This window comes from Protopterus annectens, chromosome 2.part1, assembly GCF_019279795.1.
Source record: "Protopterus annectens isolate FY-2018-M chromosome 2.part1, PAN1.0, whole genome shotgun sequence".
Classification (NCBI taxonomy): domain Eukaryota; kingdom Metazoa; phylum Chordata; order Ceratodontiformes; family Protopteridae; genus Protopterus; species Protopterus annectens.
In genome coordinates this window covers 936,682,833-936,709,716 of record NC_056729.1, presented here as the reverse complement: position 1 = coordinate 936,709,716, position 26,884 = coordinate 936,682,833, and the positions used below count along the sequence as shown (strand labels likewise).

The 26,884-nt window shown below is 42.5% G+C and overlaps 1 protein-coding gene across 2 annotated transcripts in view; it reads right to left on the bottom strand.

The window, feature by feature from the left end:
* Positions 1-26,884, bottom strand: part of SH3RF1 (SH3 domain containing ring finger 1) — a 1,302,561-nt gene that overhangs the window by 133,803 nt on the left and 1,141,874 nt on the right. The window lies entirely within an intron of this gene.

Genomic DNA, 26,884 nt, shown 5'->3' with positions numbered 1-26,884 from the left:
AAAAGAAGTCGGGGGGGCTGGAGGCAGGGTAACCAGGACTGCAACAGTGAATACACTCGAACATCTACATTTATGGTAAGTGTACACAACTGTACTATATTCTTCGTGTTTCACTGTTGCAGTCATCACATTTGGGTAGATTCCCAAAGCTAAGGATGGGAGGAGGAACGTAGATAGCATTAAGACCAGCTATAAGGCCCTGCAAGACTGCAGTGGCAAAGCCAGCTCTGGATTTAGAGAAAACTGGCAAATGGCAATGCTTGCTGAAAGTATGTACAGAACTACAGGTAGCAGCTTCTAGGATGTCCCTGGTAGGGACACCTCTAAGAAAGGCTGTAGAGGTAGATGCAGCCCTGGCTGAATGGGGTCTGATCCCCTGTGGGATAGGTTTTCCATGGTGCTTATAGCAGGCCTATCCATTTAGAAATGGTTTGCTTTGAAACAGCCTTCCCCTCTGCCCCTGCAGAAAATGCCACCAGCAGTTGTTCAGATTTCCTTTGAGGTTTAGTCCTGTCCAAGTAAAATCTAAGTTGTCTGTGCACATCTAAGGAGTGCAGTATCCATTCCACTTTGTTCTGTGGATTAGGAAAGAAGGTTGGCAAATGAATGGACTGATTAAGAGCCACACTGGATACCACCTTGGGCATGAAGGAGGGATTGGTTCTGAGGGACACCCTGTCCGCATGAAAGATGATGAAAGGCTCCACTGCCATAAGGGCCTGTAATTCAGATACCCTTCTTGCTGAAGTGATTGCTAAAAGGAAGGCTGTTTTCCAAGAAAGGAATTTTAAATCTGCACTTGCAGCTGGCTCAAAAGGAGGAAGAGTGAGTTTCTGTAATACAAAGTTAAGGTCCCAGGCTGGAGTTGGGGCTCTCCTGGGTGGACTTAAGTTTTTGGCCCCTCTGAGGAACTGCTTGGCAGTTCATAGGTTCATAGGTTCATACTAGGCTATCGGCCCAAGGGCATTTATAAGACTAGCCCATAGTTATGTGGCTTTCGCCACCCCTTTAGTTTGAATAAAAACTATGCCTATCATTTTGCTGTGCCTCTGTCAAGCAGTGACACTGAAGTAATCCCTGGGGTATATCTGCAATCTCCCATCCATTGGTCAAGATTCCTCTTGAACAAGGCCAGAGAGGTGCTCTGCCTCACATGTACCGGGATTTTGTTCCACAGCATAGGGAGTCTCTGGGTGATGAATCTGTCCCTCCAGCACGTTCTATTTATAACCGTGTCAAGGTTTAAGTCTCCCGCCCTTGTGGTTCTGAGGGATCTAGATTTTTTGAGGTGAAGCATATTCATCAAATCTGGGTTTGACATGGCCTTATATGTCAGGCACAGGTCACCTCTGAGCAAGCGGTATGAGACTGAATAGAGCTGGAGTTCTTTCAGTCGGGCAGCATAAGACATATTTTTGAGACCCTTTATCCTTTTGGTGAGGAACTTTTGGGGCCTTTCAAGCTGCAGCAGGTGTCTGGCAGTGGATGAGAGAAGAGGGGTGGTTCTGTATTATAATGAGCTGAAATGTCTGAGGTGTGAATTTTGATGGAGGAAAGAAAGGCCCTTGTGAAGCATCTCAGTTAAGTACTGAAGAATGTGAAGTAAGTTGGGCGCTGCTGTGCCCATCCCTTGAGATTGGTTCCAGGCACAGAATCTTTTCCATTTTTTAGCATAAGATTTTCTAGTACCAGGTCTCTTTGCCTCTAAAATGATATCCAACACTTGTTTACTGAGGGATGGTAAAGGAGAGATTAGGCAATTAGCCAGGCTGCTAGGTTCAGGGTTTGAAGCTGAGGGTGCAGAATCTGGTTCTCCTGCTGAGACAAAAGGGTAGGGGTCTGAGGTAGGTGCCATGGAGCCAACAGTGACACACTGCGCAAGAGGGGGTACCAGTGTTGGCATGGTCAGTCTGGTGCAATCAATATCATCCTTGGTTTGTCCTGCTTGATCTTTAGTAGTACTTTGGAGAGTAGAGGCAGAGGAGGAAAGGCATAAACTGCTAGTTTTTTCCGGCTGAAGGACAGAGCATTCACTTTCCAAGATTGTTTGTGGGGAGTCCTTGAGTAAAAGTTGTCCAATTGGTAGTTCTGGGGGAAGGCAAACAGGTCTATATCTGGGATCCCCCATTTGTTTGTCAACATACTGAAAGCCTTTGGTTCCAGTTTCCACTCGTGTGGGACCATGAGGTTTCTGCTTAGTCTGTCTGTCTGCCAGTGTATTTAGTTTTCCTGGCAGGAATTGAGCCTGTAGATGCACTTGGTAGCTCAAGGCCACAGTGCCATGGCTAGTCTGCAGAGGGGGGTAAGAATGGGTACCCCCCCTGCTTGTTTATGTACCACATAACAGTGGTATTGTCTATCTTTACCATTAATTGTCCTGGAAAAATGTAGTCCTTGAAGGGCTGTCAGAGCATTCTGTACAGCTAATATTTCTTTTTGATTGATATGCAGGGGCATTTGACTTGGGTTCCATTTGCCCTGAATACACTTCCCTGCCAGGTGAGCCCCCACATGCATAGTCTGATGCATCTGTTATTAGGGTTTGGGTGGCAGGGTGTAGAGTGAATGGTAGTCCCTTATTTTGGTGGCAGGCCTCTCCCCACCAAAGGAACTCTAGCCATACACAAGGTATGATATGAATCATTGCTTCTAGATCCTGAGAATGTTGACACCATAGGCTTTTTAGATACTACTGTATTATGCAGTCTTGCATATGGAATTAGAAGAATACAGGAGGCCATGAACCCCAAGGCTTGCAGTATTTGCCTTGCAGATAGCAGGGTTTTTGTGGCCATTAGTTTGAAGTAGGTTGCCAAATGAATTTGTTGCTCTGGCGTGAGGAAAGCCATCTGGGAAGTTGTATTCAAGCTTGCTCCCAGGAATATAATTTGTTGACAGGGTACAAGGTGTGATTTACTTTCATTTATGGTGTACCCCAGACAAGTTAGCACATTTTGTACAAAAGCCAGATTATTCAAAAGAATGTCCTTGCTTTCTGACTGAAGTAGACAATCGTCCAGGTATGGGTATATTTGAATATTTCTTTGCCTTCAAAATGCAATGACTGGAGCTAGGCACTTTGTGAATACTCTGGGAGCAGTAGATAAGCCAAAGGGTAGTGCACATAACTGATAGTGCATGTAGCCTGCTTTGAAGCATAGGTATCTTCTGCAAGATTCTCTGATTGGGATGTGCAGGTATGCTTCCTTTAAATAGAGTGTCGCCAAGCAGGCATCGTTGCCTAGCATAGGAAGCAACTGGTGAAGAGTTAGCATCTTGAATTTTGGAATCACCAAAAAAATGTTTAAGGTAGACAGGTCCAGGATAGGACGCCATGAGTTGTCTTTTCTGGGTACCAGGAAAAGTCTAGAGTAGAAACCTTGTCCCTTTTCCTCTTCTGGTACAGTTTGAATAGCCTTTATGCTTAAGAGCGAGTACTTGCTTTTGAGCCTCTGCCTACTGATTTCGGGGTAGATCTGGCCAACCGTTTGGGGTTGGTAACGTGTGGAAGTGAAATCTGTGTCCTTGGGAAACTATATTTAAAGCCCATTTGTCCTGGGTAATAAGTTCCCAGTTTTTTTGCATGCAGAGCAATCCCCCCCCCCAATGGGCAGTCAGTTGAGAAGTGCTTGAAAGTTTTAAAGTTAAGTCATTGAGACAGTTTACCATAGGGGGGAGTTTTACCACTTCCATATTTGGAAGTGGGAGCTCCCCACTGCTTAGTCCTGCGTGTACCCTGGGACTGAGGCCTGGGTGTTCTGCTGGATCTGGGTTTGGACTGAGAAAGCCTGGAAGAGGCAGGAAATTACCAATTCGTAGAGGGCCAATGCCTACTAAATCTTGGCGGATGTACTTGTAAGAAATGTTTAACAGTTTGCATAGATTTAGCTTTTACCTCCATCTTTTTAAGAACTTCTTCTGCCTTGTTGCCAAACAGGCGGTCCTGATTTAAGGGAGCATCTAGTAATTTAGCTTTAACATGATCTGGCAAGGATTGCTCCTTAAGCCAAGCATGCCTTCTAAGTACAGACCCAGTGACAGCAGCCCTGCAAGATGCCTCTAGTGAATCAAAACCACACTGCAAAGTATGTTTTCCAACCTGTTCAGCAGAATGCATTAAATCCTGTAAATCCTTATTTTCAGCATAATCAGGAATCAACATCATTTTCTGTTTAAGCAATCCAATAATATGCTACTGATACTTTAACATATGAAACTGGCAGTTTAAGGCCCATATGGCCACGGTTGCAGAATTGTATACCTTCGTACCCCATCTATCCAGCACTCTGGAGTCTCTATCAGAGGGGGTAGGATTTTTGCCAGCAGTAGCCTTAATGCCCTTTGGTGCCTGTGAAATGGTCTCAGGATCCGCAGTAGGATTATTGAAAAGGAACTTGTGAGAGTCAGGAACCCTGTAATATCTATCAGGTTTTCTGGGAGCAGGAGGTAAAGAGTCAGGGGCCAAGCTAGATTCCGAAAAGGCATCATCAACAATGTCTAGTACAGGACGGATAATTAAAGGCCTGTGCTGGGGCAGGAGTAAGAAATCCCTAAGCCTCTTCTTAGAATCAGATTAATCCTGACTTTTCCTACGAAAATGTTCCCTAAGAGTATGCAAGGTTTCACCAAAAGAGAAATCCTCTGGGGTGAGGTGGGGGGGGGGGGCAGAGAGAATAGAGTCCTCAACATCAGAATCCTCATAGGTATATAAGGGCAAATCCTGGTCATCAGGGGAAACAGAAATTTCAGAATCCTGGTCAGAAGTATCATAAGCAAAATCAGTCCTAGGTCTCTTAGAGGGGGAAGGTTGGCTTTCCCTGATTAAAGTAATAAGGTCTTCAGTCATTCATATCATTTGTTTTTTAGGCATAGAGGCCTGACCATGTGGTCTGGGTGTCTGTTTTCTAGGCATGGTTTGAGTTTTAGGCCTTGAAGAAGAAGATGGCGTTGGTTTAATATGCAAGTCAGTAGGCCTGAATACACCCTCAGAAGCTGGTGCCTGCACAGGGTCACAAGGTAGAGACATTTTCAGGTTCCACAGTTGAAGCATCTCGTGGCATACCAGACTCCAAATGGGTCTCAATAGAGGCCTGTGAATCTGAAGTAGTGGGTATCAGGGGATGCGAAAGCACCTCACTGAGTACCGGCGAACTGGCGACTGGCTTAGGAGAAGCGTCGTCAGCAGCTTTGGACCTAGGCGGCCTGTCTCTGTCTATCTTTGCATTTCTTCAGAATGTCGGTAGTCAGATGACTTACCGAAGACATATCTGGATAATTGAACAGAGCACCAAAATATTTGGAAGCGAAAATATACAGACGACGGACAGCTTGTTGTTTAAATAAGGCACATAACTGTGGTCAGGACCTAGGCAAGGAATACAGTACGAATGGAAATCTTTATGAGGTATTTGCTTTCTACAAGAAATACAATTATTTACTTTTACTGACATCGGTTTAGAGCAAGAAAAGGTTTCCCCAACGGAGTACTTAGCTTTATTTGAAGACTTCGGTTCTGAAACTCAAAAATGAAAATTTCAGGAGTCGGCCGACCGGCACTTGTGAACTGCTTCTGACACCGCACAGCAAGAAAGACTGATATGATGGCGTCGGCTGCATGTTTTATACCCCTGACTACCTGACATCACAGAAGAAGAGACAGCAACTGACGCAGGACCCAAGACTTTGTTAATCAGCCCAATTGAGGGCTACTGCAAGCAGATAACCCAAAAGTGATGACTGCAACAGTGAAACACGAAGAACATCAGTGTGTTGTGTTTTGGCTTTACCTTAAAACCTAATCAAGTCCTAGATTAGGTGTACTAAAACAAACACATTATAGAAACAAATTTCTTTTTTGTTAAATGTTTTCTTGCCTTACTTACTATTAAATACATCATGGAACATAACACAGGGATGGTTACTTCAGATAATTTAAATGGAACAGTATTATTTTTGGAAAGAGTGTACTGTATATTTAAAAAATAGTAAAAATTTGGTTGGTCAATATATCTTTATGCTGTGGGCTTCAAACAATTATAGCTTGATATGACAGATCCAAGAGGTTACTAAAACAGGTTTCCCTTGCTATATGGAATGTAATACATGCAGGCCGAGTGCAGGGCAAACAGATTCCAACATATTCAGATCTCTACCTGGGGGACTGGAGAACTGAATACATATGTTTACTATAACAATTTTGAAAATCTCTATCCCAAGACAATATCATCATATGACTCGAACTCCCAAACTTGATCCATCCCCGTAGGACCCTTGTTAGCATTCATTCCCGAGTGTGCACTGATATGAAGATTCATTATTTGAAATATTTAGTCCTTGTGGGCTTTACTGCAATCTTGCAATATTTTCATAGCAGGACTGCTGTTTTCAAGATTGACTGATTTTAAATTGGCACAGCAAACCATACACACAGACAGACGCACACACATTATCTATCTAGCTATCCAGTCATCCATCCATCCATATGGGTTCCTCTCAAGTGCTGAAATGATGAAAAGTTTGAGCACTTGAAATAGCAAAGTAGTCCAAAGTTCACTTTTCAAACTTTGTTGGTTTTTAGTTGTGTGAAGTGACTAGGAATTTTCCCTTTCCCCACATAGTGCAATCTCCTCAGTTGGTACATGAGTTGCAGGGTGCAGGGGTATGTGTCCCCTGGAAAAAGATGTTTATCATTATGATGACAGTTGTAGTAGCCTAAGCTAAATGGATTACATCCTGCATAGGATACAACAGCCAGCCAGCTTCTAAAGCTTCAGGGGCACCTTCCATGCACCCAAATCATTTGCCAGCTCGAGCTGAGCTGACTAAAAGTCAGGTTCAGGCACCAAGCCATTCAGAGCTTTCCTCAAGTCGAGGACAGCAATCCTCTGTTGGCTTTCAAGGATACGTCTGCTAACACTGTTCCACTGCTGGGCACAAGTTCCTTTTGGATGGGGGGACCTTTTTTGTCACAGAAAACTTATTTTTTTTCTGTATAAGAATTACGTTTAAGCTTGAAAAAAGTGTTTTTGTTAACTGTCTCATGACTCTCATGTACTTTTAAGCGGGAGCATTTTACTTTCATGGTAAAATGTTGTTTAAAACTACTTTTTCTGTGAAGAAACTTATTTTATTTTGGGAGGGCTGGGAAGTGTTTAAAGTCCTTTTTACCCTTTTTTCACTCTGGGAAAAGGTTACTTTTTTGTTAATTTGCTAACTCTATGTTTGACAAACTATTGCTGCTAAGCTTCCTCTGAAATCAAGCACCATTATCAGCTAGACCATGGAAGAACAAATCGGTTCCTTGGGTGGACCCTTCCTCCAGCAGCCTTTGCCAGCACAGTAGGCTGGTAACATGCCTCAGCTGTAGGAAGGTGTCTCTGCTGTGGCCAAAGCTAGCTCCTCAGACTACCCATTTTTTTCTTTGGATCCCTACAGCATGGACTGGGGTCAGACATGTCCCCTGTGGCTGTTGATGTCCCTTCAGCAGGTAAGGTAGAGGACTTTTGTCAGTCTTGGAATAAAAGGCAGACAAGTGCCCTTACTTATCTAGAATGTTGTGCCCATCCCTGAGGAAGTTGTTGCTGGCAATATTGGGTCTATTTCTTCAGAACCTCCTGTCAAGAAGAGTCTGAAAACTAAACATCTGTTTTCTCCTATATCAGCTACTCTGGACAGGAGTAATTTGTTAGACTCGGATCAGGATCGTGTGCGGGCTCTTGACCCTTCTTATAAAACTGTTTCTGGTTAAGAGAAAAAGGGATTCCTCTTTTCCTGAGGAAGCTCAAAACAGTGCACATGTATGGAAATGTGAGGAGACAGATGCATTTTCTCCTCAGATTTCTGATTCAGTGTTTTCAGTGGGAAAATACTGAGGCTTCTCAATCCCTTAGAAAATACTATGATTTGTTACAACTGGAATTTCCAGAACATTCACCTATCCCTCCAGTTTTGTATGCTTTGGATGACGTTTTATGTCACAGCTTGCAATTTCATCTTGACAGTTGGTCTGCTGCCCCTAAAATACAGACAGATTATACAAATGTCCTCAGTCTTTTAAGTTTGTATACACTAATACCAGACCTGACCCAGCAGCTCCTGCTTGAGTGAATCCAGCTGCTGCTAAACACTTTTTCAATTCTAATCCCTTTCCCTCTGACAAGGATGAGGAAAACAATTAGTACAAACTACAAGAAAAACCTAGCCAAGCTATAGTTTTCACTGTGTGATACCTTAAACCTCTGGGATATGCATATGATCATTTAAGGACATCAAGTGTTTTAGCTATATGGCTTTCGAATGTCCATAACTTTTTACTACTTCTTTTCAAGTTTTTGCGGATACATTCAGACCAACTGGCCAATTTATGTTCAAGTGCTTGAACTTTAGATAGTTACATAAACTCATAGTGAGATATATATATATATATATATATATATATATATATATATATATAGACATACACCTACATGGATTCACTTCCTGAATGCCCAAACTCTGTTTTGTTAAAACACTTTGGTCAATAAAACAGATGGCCGACAGGTATGCTTGACTGACAAACCCTGGGTTGGAGAATATACCTTTTCCCCGGGAACTGTGCAATCTGACAGCTGGAATAAATAATTAGCAGGTGGTATGAAAGATGAAAAAAAAACAAAACAAAAAAAAATTAAAATTTGCATGCGATTCCTCAGAACATGTGAAAAAGCACAGCAATATGGTTTTTCAATATTTATGTGTTGATGTTACTGATATCGTCATTTTGTAGTTTCAATTAATGTAAGTAATTTCATATTTTATACATGTGCGTGCATATACTTATATATATATATATATATATATATACATACATATATATACACACACACACACACACATACGCAAATATTACTTTCTTTAACTGCCATGTCCCAGTAGCCAGTGTCCTCTTTTCGAGAGAGACCCGAGATGGCATTCATACTGGCTATGCAGAATTTGTGCAGAGGTTGCAGCTTTCTGATGTTCAAGCACCAAAGATGAGTTTGCTCCCTTTTTGGCACTGACACTCTATGGCTCAACACATCGCACACACTACTTTGGTGCTGGAATATCAGAAGGCTATGGGCTCTATTCCCATAGCAGTTACATGGATTAATTTTCCAGTACTGACATTACAGTACAGTATGGAGGGGGGGGGGGGGTGCTGCATTTGTGAGTGTGCCATCCTTTGGATAGTACACTACACAAAGGTCCCATCTGATTGAGTTTGTGGTAGCTCAGGTACATGTAAAAAAGACCCCATGGTATGTATTGAAAAAAAAACAGCAGGGAAGGCTCCCCCGTGTCCTGGCTCAATTTCTCCTAATCAATATGAATACCATCTCGGGTCTCCCTTGAAAAGAGGGCAATGGCCTGAAGGTACTAAGCCTGTTAACAATTATATAACACAAACTAGAGTAAGAGGAATGTGTGCCAGAACAACTGATCACTGTAGAATTTTTTAATGATTTTATCCTAAATTTGGAAAAAGGCATTTCATATTGTTTTTTAACTTGATCCGGCCATCACAGCATTAATAAGTTATTCCACATCACGTTCAAGTAAAGCTGCGCATACAAAACTTCAGTGTTAAAAACGAACAATGACGGTACTCGGAATATCAAATTGCAACAAACAATTTTAAAGTTGAAAAGCTTTCACTCTCACATTAAAGAATACAAATGTCTCAGTGTGAAGGTTAGTTTTCAATGCTTATACTGTAAAAATACTGCTAAAAATGAAACAAGTGTTTCTTGAAAAAGGGTTATAACATTGCCAGTGGTGGACAAGAAGGAAAGAAGCAGAACATTTGCTCAAAGTGTAGTACTTGAAAGTAATAGAAAAAAAAATAATGCTGCCATCAGGCCTGCTGCAGTTTATAAATCCTTCACAGAATGGGTTGCAATACGGTGCAACTGCTTAACCTGTTAAAATTTACAACACAGAAGGTTAGTTGGGAAAAATGCACATTACTGTAGAAATTGGCTAACACATGGCCAACAGCCAGAAATGGTAAGGTCTGACGTAAACTAAGGAATGGGACTGCTACTTCTGTGGTCAGTGTACAAACTGCAAACAGATGCGTTCAGGACAGTATCGGCATTAAGCCTTCTATGTGCAGACAATTTTAGCCATAATACTCAAAATGTGGTCTCTTGAAATGTTCTTGCATGCTTTTTTTTAAGTCGGTAAGACTGCTGAGACATTTAAAATGTTAACTACAATCTGCTTGAAATAAAAACATAAAAGTTTAAATAATGAATTGCATAAAACAAACAAAAAAAAAAACTAGAGAGAAGCTTGCAATACTTGACTTTAATTTTAAAGCTGATTAAAAAAAATGTTTGCAACTTATCCCTTTGCTGAAACATTCAGTGTTATGATAACTACTATAGTCCTCTTTCATAAAACAGGACTTGCGCTTCAGGAAACCATCTGTTCTGGCTGGAGCTCTAAAGGAGTACTGAAGTCCCCAGTTCCAAAGACAGATCACCTCCCCATCCAAGACATCAGACAAAATCCAACTGCAAACAGAAGTATAGCTTGAATCCTATCTTAATGTTTTGGCAGCCCTGGAGCTATTATTAAAATGCGCCTGTATGCCACTAGCTACATGAAGACAAGAAAGATGGAAAAAGGTAATCAATCCCACCAAGAGGCTATCCTTTACTGAATGCAAGAGAAATCAGAAAGCTGTACCTACAGAACAGCATCACTATAAACCCAAGGTTCTCCAGAATGGATGGAACTACCTAGCTATTCCCAGTTCCCAAGACGTTTGTGTGTACTTGCATACACAAAAATGTCCACTACCCTTTTGGCTACCTACGGTTTCAATCAAACAGATACAGACCATGTCAACCTTCTTCTGCCAAAAAGGAGATCTTAATGAAAGTAGGATCACAAGAAGGAAGCAAGACGGTGGCTGCTTCTACTGTAGCAGAGATCTCTCTACTAAAGTAGCTACTAATATGATGACCTGCTCAAACAAAAGCATAATATTCATCAGATGCAGAGTATGTGAAAGGCCTGATAGTAGACCATGGGTGGAGATTTTTTAACATGGCTACTGCAAAGCGTGCTCTAACCCTAGACTTAGTACACAGCCTGCAGTGTTTGGAGAATGGAAGACTAGGTGGCTGTCTCATATATGGCTATCATGAAACATCTAAGGTGGATGTAATAACAATTACCAGGTGGAGTGTAATCCTGCATTGTTATGGTTGTTACAACTCCACAAAGTACGTTTGGATACTGGTCCCCCTTGCTTCTCTGATATGAAGGAAACAAACAGCAGATCTGTTTACTTAAACTCTTTAGTTCTCTTCATATACTGGTTACTTAGGAATGCCCATAGTGTGCAGTATAGCAGCTCCTTTGTTTTGGGAATTTGGAACAATGGGAGCTCGGTGGACTAGTTAGGCCATCTTAGGCATGAATGAGGGAATGGTCAAGATACATTATACCCTTGTGAAAACATTTTCCATTTTTTTTTTTTAGTTAAACATTAAAACACACCATTATACAAAGAGAGGTCTTAACACACCACAAGCAATTAAACAATATTAGTCAAGATAAAACTCAACATGTAAACAATTTGAAAAATAGCAGAATCAGTCTTTGACTCTTGCTTATTAAGTTTTCATCCTTCTAGCTCAACTTTAAAAAGAGAAAAAAAATCTGTTAAGTAAGTTCAGCCATAGAGGGGGAATCATCCTATTCACAATATGCAGGGCTCCTGTATGCCAAAATTCTCTTATGTACCTGCCCATTCATACTATCACAACCCATGCTGCTTATTTTTGCTGTCCTCCAACCCAGTCTTCACATTACTCATTATTTAAATAGCAGCATTCCCAGTTAATAGGTCATTTCATTAGCCACCACCAAAATACCTAATGGAGTTATTTCTTTTTTCCCAAGCCTATCCAGACCACAAATAAATAATAAAAACGATCTGATACATTTTCTGCTATGCTATCTAGACAAAGCTTATTGCAAACAGCTCAGTTCTCTATCTTGAATGCGTTTAATCCATCACAGGTCAAAAAATATACATCTAGATTTCTAGCACTTCATTCCCATATCAGTTCTTGGAAACATCTCTGCTTGAAGTATAAACAGAGCTGTAGGTACTGCCACCCAAAGCATGTAATTTGACTTCTCTGAATTACACCCTGCACCCTGGGCTACAGGAAGCAGCTTTTAAACAACTCAGAGCCTTATTCCAACTGCCAAAATCCTGTTGCATACCTTGATAGGCTCAACAATTTTCCCACTACTGCCTTGATAAAACATCACAAATTCATGCTTCTAGGACCTTCCCTATTCATACTTAACAGAATTTTACATTTACAACTTGCATCTATCACCTTTCACAGACAGCAAATAATTCAACTACTGTGGTATGTCTTTACACTTTGAACACTCCCATTTTAACTTCAAATACACTCTTCAGCTGCTTGTATTTAATAAAACTGCCCTAAGTAAAGTCCAAAACACCTACTCATAAGACAAATTAAGGAACACATTTAGCTAACTTTAAATCTCTCCTCTCACACCACCACTAAATGGGGAGACTTACTGGGACAATCTCATCTAACAATTGTAGAGTGTTCCTTCTATGCAAGACTCAATCCACTGTACTTACATTAAAGCTACACACTTGACACTAGATCCTTTTTGTCATTCTCTCTCTCAACAGATGCATTATCCACTCTGAGGCAGATCCAAGATGACTACACTATCACAGCTTTCTCCAGCACTCAGGCTCCTTTTTCTCATAATGGCTGTAACAGAAATACCTCAAACTGAGTTTGCCCCAAGGACAGACAGCAATATCCCTGGAAAGAAACCACTTCAACTGAGAGAAGTGCAAATAACAGGCAGAGGACTTGCCTGATAAAGGATCACACCTTAAGCCATTCATGTTTCTCCAAAAACAACCAAATAAGGATATTATTTCAATTTGAAAGGTGGAGGAGGGTGGGGTGTTTGCTGCCCTTCTCTGTGCATCTAAAGACCTAATGTAATAGTAAGTAGATAACTTCATATCCTGTGTTGTCCTCTCCACCTGTCTTGGCAGATGAGAGCAAGTCCCTAGCTACCTGGATTCATGGGTAGCATCATGGCAGAACACCTTTGGTGGAACCAAAGTTTGCTGTGTCTCTGGAAATCAGAACCAGTTTGCAATGCTTGACAAAGGTATACATACTAGACTAAGTTGCTTCAACACAAACATCCAAAGATGAATGTTTGAAAAAGGCAGAGGAAGTTAAATCGGATCTAGTGGAGTGTGCTTTTTGTTTGTGTGAAAGTGGTATGCCCTTGGCATTGTAAACAAACGAAACACAATCTGAAAGTCATCTGGACAAGGTGGCTTTAGAGATTTTGAGTCTCACCTTGTTTTGATATGAATAATCGATCTTTTCATATAGATTTTGTGCAATGCAGATGAAGTCTGAGTTACCAGTCAGGCATCTAAATTGTGTAAGAAGTACCCCCTATGATTAAAATGATTACGAAAAAAGAAAGGCAAGTGTATAAGTTTGGCTCATGGCCGACTCCACTGCTACCTCAGGTACAAAGCTTGGACTGAATTTGAGGGAAACTCTTGTCTTTGTGAAAGATCAAATAAGAACAAAGCCTAAAGGTGAGAGGTTGGTACAATAGTGAAGGTGTTTACCTTACAAACACAAGGTGCAGGGTTTGGTTCTTACACGGGGTAATTGGCTAGGCTTAAAATTGCCCACAAGGGCAGTTAGCATAGTACTAATCTATGAACCTAAAACTTGAAGTTCTGAAATCCATCTGGCTGAAGTGATGGCCAACAATGTCAACTTACCTTTCACGATCAAATGGAGACTGCATGTGAGCTTGAAGAATCAATGTTACCACCAAAGGAGGAACTGGATCTTTGATGGGAGGTCTCAGTAGAAAAAAGGCTTTTAGAAAAGCCTTCAAATAGTTTCAGTGAACCTATGGATGCATCATTTGAGCCCATCTGAAAATTGGAAACGGCTGCCAACTGCACTTTAAAAGTAGAACAGCTAGCTACAGAGTTAAACGTCCAGACAAAATATTAAGAATGGAAGGAAGGGAGGTTGAAAAAGGGTCAAGGCTATGGTTCATTGCCCAGACTGAGAACTTTTTCTATTTGCTCATATATTTTCCTGATGTAAGGCTGCTTTGAGGTGGTCAGTATTTGTATCCCTCTAGAAGGTAATGTTGGGTCTTTCACCATCACTGCAACTAGAGAAACAATGCAGTTAACTTGAGGGACTTGATGTTTAGGTAAGATTTGCTGGACAGATGAGAGTAGATCCAGGATGGGATCTAAGACCAAAGTAGGTTGCAGAAGATGAGTAAGGGATCCAAGACTTATCATGGGCAGAAAGTGACAAAGAAAATAACCTTTGTCTTGCACATGGCAGCTTTTTTAAGAAACTCTGTTATTAGTGGAACTGGAGGGCATGCATAAAAGGACACAGGAGACCAGGTAGCCAAATATGGACTAGAAAGTACAGTTTTGTACCTACCATAAATGTAGATGTCTGAACTGGATAGCATCTGCAGTCATAACAACTGGGTTGTCCTGTCGTCAGGCAGCCCTTCGGTCGGCCGGATTCCAAAGTCCGGGTCCGGCTTCGGCTGATGTCGCACTTCACCCGGCGTCATCTCTGCTGGTCTTCGGGTATAAAGGCATCAGCCGACGCCATTTTCCTCAGTGTTTCTTGCCCCAGATGCCAGTTGCCCTCTTGGAAGGCTAAATTTTGGGTAAATGCCAATGTTTCCAAAAAGATAGAAGGCAAACACAAAAAATAAGCATGTATGTACATATATACAAACAAATACACCATAAGAGACTCCCCCCACCAGCTAGCTATTAGGAGGGTAAATACCTAGGAGTACCAGAGAGCGGAAGGAGGGAGGGTAATCCTGACTGCAGATGCTATCCAGTTTGGACATCTACATTTATGGTAGGTACAAAACTGTACTATGTCCTTCATGGATGCATCTGCAGTCATAACAACTGGGTAGAATACCATAGCCAACTAGGGAGGAGGAAGAATAGATTATGGTGTGGTTAGGATCCCTTGCAGTACAGCAGTGGCAAACCCTGCTCGGGATCTGGAATACAGAGGTAAATTATAATGCTTGGCAAATGTATGCACGGAGGTCCAAGTAGCCGCCTCAATAATGTCCTTGGTTGCCACTCCTCGTAAGAAGGCTGTGGTAGTGGCTGTTGCCCTTGTAGAATGAGGCCTTATGTTCTGTGGAATTGGTTTTCCATGGAAGGAGTAACAGAATCGTATGCAATTTCCTATCCATTTGGAGATTGTCTGTTTGGAAATTGCTTTTCCTTCCCTTCCTGTTGCATAGGCTACAAAAAGCTGGTCAGTTTTTCTGTTACTTTTGTTCTGTCCAGGTAGTAGCGTAGCTGTCTATGTACATCCAAGGTATGCAGCATTCTTTCCCCTCTGTTTTGTGGGTTGGGGAAGAAGGTAGGTAGGTGGACTGCCTGGTTTAAAGACACTCTGGATACCACCTTAGGCATAAATGTAGGATTAGTCCTCATGGACACTCTATCTTGGTGGAAGATTAGGAAGGGTTGTACTGCCATTAGGGCCTGAAGTTCAGAAACCCTCCTTGCTGAGGTTATTGCCAGTAGGAAAGCAGTTTTCCATGATAGATGCTGTAGGTCTGCTGTTGCTGCTGGTTCAAAAGGTGTGAGTGTCAACTTTTCTAGCACAAAGTTCAAATCCCAAGCTGGCAATGGTGGTTTCCTAGGAGGTTTTACATTCTTGATCCCTCTGAGGAACTGCCTGAGTAGAGGATGTGAGAAGACAGGTGGATCAAAGCTGTATTCTGCTGAAATAGCTGATGCATGTATCTTGATGGAGGAATAGGACAGGCCTGTATGTAGAAGCTCTGCCAAGTACTCCAGAATGTTAGCAATATCTATATTCGACACATCTTTTCCTCTTTCAGCACTCCAAATGACAAACCTTTTCCATTTCCTGCATAGTTCCTTCTTGTTGAAGGTCTGCGGGCTTCAAGGATAATGTCTTTAACCCTTTGGGAAAGATCTGGATTAGTTGCTGCTATGTGATGTTCCATGCATTCAGTTGCAACGTTTTAGGTTTGGATGCATGATGCTGTAGTTGTTCTGAGTTAACATCAAAGGCATCAGGGTATTGACCACATTTTGTCCCGAGACATGCTCCTCAGCAATGGGTACCAGTGTTGTCTTGGCCAGTTCGAGCTATCAGGATTATCCTTGGACGTTCCTCCTTGATTTTTAGTAATACCTTGTGTATCAAGGGAAGAGGTGGGAATGCATATGCTGTCAGACCTTTCCAGCTGAAGGAGAGCGAATCCACTTTCCATGCAAGTGGATGGAATGTCCTTGTGCAGAATTTTTGAGCTGGTGATTGAGAGGGAAGCGAATAGATCTATCTGTGGCATTCCCCATTTCTTTGCGATGGTCTTGAAGATGTCCGGGTGTAGCATCCATTCGTGAGCATCCGAGGTGGTTCTGCTTAACATGTCTGCTAGAGTGTTCTCCTTTCCCGGTACAAATATTGCCTGTAACTGGATGTTGTAGCTGAGTGCCAGGTTCCAAAGGTCCAAAGTCATTCTGCATAGGGGTATGAATGAGTGCCTCCCTGTTTGTTGATGTACCACATGACTGTGGTGTTGTCTGTCCTTATCATCAAATGGCCTTCTTTGAGAAATGGTCTGAATTTTTGGATTGCCAGTTTTACTGCCAGCATTTCTTTTAGGTTGATGTGCAGGTGAAGCTGGTCCTCGTCCACAATCCTTATGCATTTGTCCAGCATGTGAGTCCCCCATCCTAGGTCTGAGGCGTCTGTTGTGATGGTTTGGCTTGCTTGATAGTTGTGAAAGGGTAGGCCTGGGTTTGACTGGCATGCTTGAGCCCACCATAGGAACTCCTGTTTTAGGCATGGGATTAGTGGAATTTCTGCTTCTAGGCTGTGCCTGTGTTGGGACCATAAATTCTTTAGGTACCACTGTAGTTTTCTCATATGCAGTCTGGCATGTGGAACCAAGATTATGCATGATGCCATGAAGCCCAAGGCCTGCAGAACTTTTCTTGCTGTTAGCTTGTTCTGTTTTGTTAGTGCCAAGAAGTAAAGAGGAGTTCTTTTTGTTTTCTGCAGTTAGGAATGCCATTTGTTTTACTGTGTCCAATTCAGCCCAAGAATGTCCTTGTTTGGGATGGAATCAGCCTTGACTTTTGTAAATTGACTGTGTATCCCAGTGCTTGTAGCAAGTAAATGACCCTTTGTAAATCTGTTGTCAGCTTGCTTTTGTTGTCCCGTTGTAGCAGGCAGTCGTCCAGGTATGGATAAATTTGGATTCCCTGTAGTCTGCAGTGGGCGATTACTGATGCCAGGCATTTTGTGAATACTCTGGGCAGTAGATAAGCCAAAGGGCAATGCTGAGAATTGATAGTGCTCTGATCCTGCAAGAAATCTGAGGTATCTTCTGCAAATTGGTCGAATGGGGACGTGCAGGTATGCCTCCTTGAGATCTAGAGTTACCAGCCAACACTCCTTGCCCAGTATGGGAAGAAGTTGCTGTAGGGTCAGCATTTTGAATTTTGGGACAATGATGTATGTGTTTAAGGTGGACAGGTCGAGAATAGGTCTCCAACTTTTTCCTTTCTTGGAACTAGGAATAGTCTGGAGTAGAATCCTTTGCCTTGTTCTGTTATTGGTACTCTTTCCACAGCTCTCATCTTTGTTAATTGCATTATCTGCTGTAGAGCTTCTGTTTTTGATTTGGAGGCAGGTTTGGCATTCCTCTTTTGACTGGTAAAGTGTGGAAGTGGAACCGGTAACCTTGGTCTATGGTTTGCAAAATCCACTTGTCTTTTGTGATATTGTGCCAGTTCTTCGAAAATAAGGTTAATTTTCCGCCTAATGGTGCTGCTATTTGTTCCCTGGTAGGCGGAGTTAGAATCAAGTCACTGTGATTGTCCTGTTGTAGTGGTAGTGGCTGTGCCTGTGCCTCTGTTATTACCTTGCCACTGTCGTCCTCTGTAGGCACCCCTCTGGATTGATTTCTGCCTCTGGAGCGTCTATTCCTGCCCCTTTGGGATCTTGTGGAGTCAGGAAAGGACCAATTTTTGGCAGGCCAGTTCCTGCTAAACCTTGGGGCTGAACCTGCAAGAAATCTTTAACCGTTTGTACAGATTTTGCCTTTTCTTCCATTTTCTTCATTACCTGCTGGGCAGGTGTACCAAACAAACTGGCCTTATCCATAGGAGCATCTAATAACTTAGCTTTAACATGATCCGGTAAGACCTGTTCCTTCAGCCATGCATGTCTTCTTATCACTGTGCCAGTCATGGCTGATCTAAATGAAGCCTCCAGTGCATCATAGCCACATTTTAAGGAATGGTTACTAACCTGTTGTATGTTATTTACCATTTCTAATACATATTTCTTATCTATAGAGTCATCAGAGGATAGTTTTTTAGTTAACTGATCAAGCATAAACTCTTGGTATTGTATCATGTGAAACTGACAGTTTAAAGCTCTAGCTGAGAGAGTAGCAGAGGTGTAAACTTTTTTGCCCCATCTGTCTAAAGACCTGGCTTCCCTTTCAGAAGGAATAGGGTTTTTTGCTGTGGTCGAGGCTACTGCCTTAGGCCCCTGGGATATAGTTTCGGGGTCTGCAAGTGGGGCCTTGTATAGGTGATGATGAGTGTCTGGCACCCTGTAAAATCTATCTGGTTTGGCAGGGGCTGGAGGTAAGGAATCTGGTGCAGTGCAGACATCATTAAATGCATCGTCCACAACAGAGAGGACAGGAGGTATAGCTAAGGGCCTGTGTTGTGGTAGGTGCAGAAAAGTCCTAAGTCTTTTTCTGGAATCTGAGAAATCCTGTTCCTGCCATTGGAATTGTTCTCTCATGGCATGTAAGGTTTCCCCAAAGAGAATTCTTCTGGTGGAGAAGCAGCTGGAATGGATTCTTCAGCATCTGAGTCTTCATAATTGGAGAAAGGAGCCTCTGGCTGGTCTGTAATATCTGAGTCATCCATAGAATCATCAGAGGACACAGGCTCGGGGCTCTGCTCTAGGTCTCTTTTCTGGGGCTGAGAGGCCCTGTCTGGGTGAGATTGAGATCCCTAATTAAGGATATTAAATCTTCTGCCAGAGTAAGCATTTGTGAACTAGAAGTGGGCCTGGTTGAGGGGGTTTAACAGGCACTGATTTAGTAGATTTGGCTGCTTTAGCCCTGGCAAAGGCCTTAATAGACATGGCTGCAGGAGGCCTAGCAGCACCACGTGCTGGGGTAGAGACATCCAAAGGGATGGTGTCTGATAAGTCACTAGTAACCACTGTTGTAGGTAAAATTTCTGAGGCGATTCAAGTAAAGTAGCGGAACCTCAGTAGTAGTCATTGATTCGCTGTACTTTGATCAGTTTTCTCGGTTTCGGCGAAACCGAGACACTCATGATTTGCTTAACCATGGTTTCGGCGAAACCGCGGACCGCGAGTGTCGGTCTTTTCTTTGCGTTTTTAACAATTTGGGTAGTCGGAGGATCCGGCGGCATAATGTACGCAAAATCTGAGCCGAAAAACTGTTCAGCAAACTCGATCGGCGCCTAAGCGTTCGTCGGTTGAATGAGGTACAGGCAGAACAGGCTGCTACTACGTGGTCTGGGCCTAAACAAGGCAAACAGTAAGAGTGGAAATCTTTATGAGGTATTTGTTTCCCACAAGTTAAACAGTTATTGACTTTTTCTGACATCGGCTGAGGCAAGAAAGAGTCCCCAACTGGGTACTTAGCTTTTAGAAGTCTTCGAAGGAGTATTCGGTAGTAGTAATCTCTGGATCTGACCGACCGGCACTTGCGAACAGCTTCTGCTTCGGGCGCCACGCGGCAAGAAAGACTGAGGAAAATGGCGTCGGCTGATGCCTTTATACCCGAAGACCAGCAGAGATGACGTCGGGTGAAGTGCGACATCAGCCGAAGCCGGACCCGGACTTTGGAATCCGGCCGACCGAAGGGCTGCCTGACGACAGGACAACCCAGTTGTTATGACTGCAGATGCATCCATGAAGGACATCATGTCTTGGTGACTGGTCCATATTGAAGGATGAGGGCAACACAACTGCTGCAATTTGAATTGTAGGGAGATACAAAGATCTCCTTAAGACTCTCCCACTGGCTGATTTCCATTGCTAAAGTCTGGTTGAGGAACCACTCACGAATCAAACATGCTTTGACTCAGCCTGTCTTTTAGGACACTGGACCAACCTGAAATGTACATTGCTAGGAGGAACTTACTTTTAAGTCTTCTCAACACAGAGGAATACAGCAAATTCCCATTCGTTTGTTAAAATTCGACATTACAGAAGTATTGCCTGTTTCAACAGCTATCACACTCTGTGGGAGGTAGTCCAGAAGAGCCTGTAATGCTAGGAGGACTGTCTTCATCGCCAGAACACTGACATATGGGCCCCTCTTGATTAGTCAATGTTCCCTGAAATGTCCTAACCTCATAATAACTGCCCCCTCAAATGTGGTGGTGTCCGTGGTCACTGTGGCTAACAGCAGCTAAAGGACAAACAGAAGTCTTGCGATACTAGATGAGTAGTTATCTACCAAGAGATTTGATTATAGCAAGGGGAGGATAGCTTGATCAGATGATGGAGTGAGAGAGAGTTAAAAGTGACCACTGAACCAAAAGGGTTTACTGCAATACTCTCATGAAGAACCTTTCATGAAGTATTAGGGCTATGTCAGCCACCAAAGAGCCTAGCAAGTAAAGAATTACAGACCCTGGAGGATTTGGATGAGCCATAGCCTCTTGTGCCTGAAGATGAAGGGAAGTCAGCCTTGATGGAGGAAGTTTTGCAAACTGTGACACTGCCTGACACCCTATAAAGTCCAGTGATGAAGTGGGCTGCAAGTTTAATTTTACACAGTTTATAAAAATTCCCGAGGACTGACAACATTGGAGCAAATAATCTCAACTGAATTAATGATTCATCTGTTCCTGCAGTCAAGAGCCAGTCATTTACGTAATGGAGCATCAGAAACCCTTGCAGCTGGAAAAGCACTGCTACCATTGCAATGCATTTGCTGAATACATCGAGAAGGGTGGTGTAGCGACACTGAACTGCATCACTCTGAAATAACAAATGACTCCCAGCAGAACCATAGGGACCTTCTGGACTACCACACTATCTTCATAAAGGCATTCGGAAGGTCTATAAAGCCTACCCAGTTTCCCTTCCCCAGAACAGGAAGAAGGGACTGTACCATGAGTATTTGGTACTTTATCTTCTTTACAAACACGTTAACATGCTGAAAGTCAAATGGCCCTGAGATCCTTGTTCTTTTTTACATCCTTTGTGGCCTTGTGAGACCTCCTGGATGACTTTTTTTTTCTAACAGTCAGGACATTACTTGGGCTGCCACCCTTTTCTGTCAGGGTGGACGATCTGGACGGGTCTTGTAGAATGGGGTCATTTTGATTTGAAAATGGCTTATGTAAACTAGTGACATTTTCCTCCGCCTCCTGATTCCTGGACAATGGTCTTTGAGGGTTGCATAAATGGGTTCCCAAGGCAGATAACTTTTTGCCTTCTTGCTCGCCTTTAGATAACCTATCCTTAGCCTTGGTCCCAAACTCAGGTGGACAATAAGTGACATTAAGGAAGGACACCTTAAAGTTGTCTGCAAAGTCAATTAACTGCAGCCAGGTAAAATGACATAGTACAATGCCAATTCCTGCTGCTTTGGGCACACCATCTACTGCGTCAGAAGCCTCATAACATTAGAAATAGACAATATGGTAACCATCTGAGTTGCCACAGACTTCCTTGCCTCTGTTGCCTGAGGTCATTTCAGGGAGTGCATCAGCTCAGTAGTTAATTCCGTATGGTGTCTGGTAATAGTAGAGATATAATTTAATGCTCTTAGAGAAAAAGTTTCCAAAGAATAGACACGTTTCTCAAAATGATCCACTGACCTGGACTCTGTTAGATGGATGGGCCATAGAGCTTTCCTCATACAGCTCTTTCTTCATGGCTGCTATAACAAGAATAAGAGTCTAGAAGTGGCCCTTTTAGTTCCATTAATTCACCAAAAAAGGTGCCCCTAAGGTAGGGATCTAGGGCACCCTTCTCATTCAAGGTTGTTGTCTTTAGAGAGAGACCCTATGGGCAGTCTACGTGCCTCTTCTTACACTTGCATTTTGTGTGTTCTTCAGAGCACTGAAGAGTCTGAAATGCCTTTTATTCCTTAAATAAGAGATGGATGGAGGCTGTCTCTGGGACAGATGATGAGAACTAGCCAAGATGAGAGAGTTGTTCCTGTCAAAATAGGCTTGAAGGGCCAGGATTACCTCAAGCATACTATTGTCAGTAGAACACATTTCACACCCATCGCACACAGTTCAAAGCAGACAGACACACATATGCTGAGGCATTTCAAAGCAACCTTCCTAAGCCCCAAAGACCTCCTGGATGAGGTACACATAAATACCCTCAGAAGCTCTGATTGTACTCTTTCAAAACAACCCCCCATCAACACATACAGCCACATCTCATGGAGCTTCTACTTCTAAGCCCAAAAGGCAAGCTACCACACAATCCAAATTTCTGGTCATTGAAGAGACTACTGTGAGACACAGTGGATGTCCCTCCCACCAGGCAGAGTAAGGTGAAAGTTATGGTCAGTTGCTTATCAGGGGCTGGGATCCGCCACATTATGCAAGCACTCAGGACACTGGACCACAAATAACAGTATGACTCTATCATAGTCCATGTGGGTGTAAATTACCCGAGATGTGCCTCCTTAGACTCGGAGTATGTTCCAAAGGCTGCCTAGCATTGAGGAGCAGTTTACCTTCTCCAAGGATGATGTCACAAGATGAACAGTAGATGACCGACTTTAATTGGCTTAGTTTCTAGTGTCATTCTAAGGGGGGGTGCAATATTTGTCGGTGTGGAAGGAGATGATCAACAGACCATGCTGCTTTGCTAGGAATGATCTGCACCTCTCTCCGCTAGACTTTCAAACACTAGCTAAAACACTGTCCTCTCCCATAGTGCTTTTTTTAGGCAATGTCACACTGAAAGTGCTTTCAACATAGCAAATCAAAACCAAGAAAATCTAAAGGTATAACTGCTCAATGCTACAAATCTAAACAAGAAACTCTACTCCCTACAAGCTCTCCTCACCCTAGAAAATGCTGACATCTGTGTGGTCACTGGAGATGGTTTAAAGCTGAGGAAAGCACACCAGCAGTGCATGGCTATAATGTTTTCCACTCATTTAGACCAGCTACTATATAGACAAGAACTAAAGATGGAGGTGTCTCGGTTTACATCAAAAATAAATATACCTCAAGGCTGATCAAACAGGACAATGCACTTGAGCTTTTCCACATTCAGATCACCATTGGCAAAAATGCCATACCACATCCTTGCAAGCTATAGGTCCCCCTCTATGACCCAGAAAACCCATAACATGCAATTAAATATATTAGTAACACTCAACATACAACCCAACACCATATTCATGGGTGACTTTAATTACCCCACTATTAACTGGGAATCATAATTAACACCAAATGTGCAAGCACAGAGATTCCTGGATTTTGTGAACACAAACTCCATGGACTAGACTGTCAATATGCCGACCAAGGGTGCAAACATACTGGATCTAATCCTCAATAATATGGGACAGTGCAGCACACCCACTAGTGTAATGTTTTCTCTGGTAAGGTAAGACCACAAAATGGTCTCCTTTGAAGTAAAAGTAAAACCCAGAACCCCAGCTAACCCTGGAATGTTCAGGAAAGTACAGTTTTGTACCTACCATAAATGTAGATGTTCGAGTGTATTCACTGCTGCAGTCATTACACTTGGGTTATCCTGCCGTCAGGTGGTCCCGCAGTCGGCCAGAGTTCCAAAGTCTTGGTCCAGCGTCGGTTGCTGTCGCTTCTTCCCTGACATCAGTGCGCCAGGGGTATATAAGATGCAGCCGATGCCATTTTCTTCAGTTTTTCTTGCCCCAGATGTCAGGTGCCCCCAAATAGGTAGGCAGTACATATTGCTAATAAAACATACATAAAAAGTAAAACCAAAACCTTCAGTTACCAGCAAATACACCACATAGGTAGTATAGGGTAGAAAGGTATAGATAAGTACCAGCTAAGAAACAGGGGATGGAGGGAGGGTAACCTGGACTGCAGCAGTGAATACACTCGAACATCTACATTTATGGTAGGTACAAAACTGTACTTTGTTCATTGTGTTTCGCTGCTGCAGTCATTACACTTGGGTTGAATCCCAAAGCTGAGGTAGGGCGGCTGGTTCTATAGAGGATTTGGGGTGGCCATGAGGCCCTGCAGCACTGCAGTGGCAAAGCCAGCTCTGGATTTAGAATAAAGAGGCAAGTGATAATGTTTGGTAAAGGTGTGCACTGAACTCCAAGTTGCAGCTTACAGGATATCTTTGGTAGGTACTCCTCTAAGGCAGGCAGTTGAAGTGGCTGTTGCCCTGGTGGAATGTGGCCTAATGTTGCTAGGTTCACAGGTTCATAGGTTCATAGGTTAGTACTAGGCTAATTGCCCCTTGTAGGCCATTTTAAGCCTAGCCAAATACCCCAAGAGAGAATCAAACCCTGCACCTTGAGTTTGCCAGGTAAACACCTTAACCATACAGTTTTCCCATGCTGTGTGTAGCAGAAACGGATACAGTGTCCTATCCACTTTGAAATAACAATTGCTCAGTTTTCCTGAAAGCTTTTGTTTTGTCCAAGTAGAAACGTAGCTGTGTATGTCCAATGAATGCAGAAGTCTCTCCCCTTTATTATGGGGATATGGATAAAAAGTTGGCAAATGAATAGTTTGGTTAAGAGCCACACTGGAGACCACCTTTGGCATAAATGAAGGGTTTGTTCTTAAAAGAAACCCTGTCTTGGTGAAAAATGATGAAAGGCTCCACTGCCATTAGTGCCTGTAACTCTGAGACTCTTCGTGCTGAGGTTATTGCCAGAAGCAGAGCAGTTTTCCATGACACATTTTAATTCTGCTGAATTGGCTGGCTCAAAAGGAGGTAAAGTTAGTTTTTCCAAGACAAAATTGAGGTCCCAAGTTGGGGTTGGTGCTCTCCATGGCGGTCTTATGTTTTTAGCCCCTCTGAGGTACTGTTTTAGCAATGGATGAGAGAAAATAGGAGGATCTTTGTTGTAATGAGCCGAGATGGCAGAGGCGTGGATCTTAATGGATGAAAAGGATAGGCCTTTGTCCAGCATCTCAGTTAAGTATTGTAATATCTGAGGAATATGTGGGACAAGAGGGTCAAAGCTTTGAGTCTGGTTCCAGGCACATAATCTCTTCCACTTTTCTGAATAGGATTTCCTGGTGCTAGGCCTCCTGGCCTCCAAAATGACATCCATAACAGCTTTAGACAGAGGTGTTGTCTGCTTGACTAAGGAATCTGCCATGCAGCCAGGTTTAAGGTTTTGAGCTGGCTGTGCAGGATCTGATTGTTTTGTTGAGTCAGAAGATGCGGAATTTGAGGTAAAATCCATGGTGGGCCTTGAGCTAATTTCTTTAAGATTGGGTACCAGTGCTGGTGTGGCCAGTCTGGGGCAATCAGGATCATTTTTGGCTTTTCTTGTCTGGCTTTTAGGAGTACCTTTGAAAGGAGAGGCAGTGGTGGGAAGGCATAAACTTTTAGGCTTTTCCAGATGAACGAGAGAGCATCCACTTTCCATGCTTGCGTGTGGTAAGTCCCTGCGCAGAAATTCTGTAGTTGGTAATTCATTGGGGAGGCAAAAAGATCTATGTCTGGGCTCCCCCATTTTTGTGTTATCATGCTGAATACTTGTGGATTTAGTTTCCACTCGTGAGGATCCATGATGTTTCTGCTCAAGTCTTCTGCCAGAGTATTTTTCTTTCCTGGCAGGAATTGTGCTTGCAGATGGAACTTGATAGGTTAGAGCTGTGTTCCACAAGGTCATGGTTCGCCTACAGAGGGGGTAAGAATGAGTGCCCCTAAAGCTGTATACAAGTCTGTTCCCTGAGATCTCATCTTGCAAATAAGACACTAAAAAGGAAGGAATATTCATTTTTGGTCTACAGGCTAGGCAGGTAATTAATTGGCAAAGCTTAGGTTTTACTTCTTTTTGCAATATATACTGAAACCCTGCCAACATGACTGAATTCCTAAACAATTCTGATAGTCATTATAGTCATTATCTGGATTTCCCAGATGCAATAATAAATCAGCAGGAAGCAATGTTGCACTGCATTCTATTCTTTTATGCCAATAACAAGTACATAAAAGGTTTCTCAACTTTAATGTCCGTGGTGTCAATTATCATGCAGTCCTATATATATTCTGTATGTACTGCCACAAATTTACATGGAAAGCCAAATTTACTTAACACAGTAAAGAATCACAGTTCACGTGGTAAAAAGTTCCTTCGGCATCAAAGCTAGTAAATAATGAATGCCCTCCTCTGACACACTATTAGAAAGAACCCACACCTTACTTATGTAATCAAACATTTGAGATACGCATGTATCAAAGCCAGCATATGTCTTGGTACTCTATCCACCATTATAACAGCCATGGTTTAAAATCAAAATTGGAACTGAAACAAAAGCAGTTCACAGAGTCCACTGGCAGCAAACTTTGAATTGTCACATAAAATCCTTTCTTTGCTGAAAATAAAAAATCAGGTTAGCGCTTTCGTTTAAACCATATGTTAAACTTCATCAGACAATTGGTAATTTTGAAATCACTTCCTATATAGACTTCCTGTAACATTGATTGGTGAATCAACTCATGAATATTAAAAACATTTA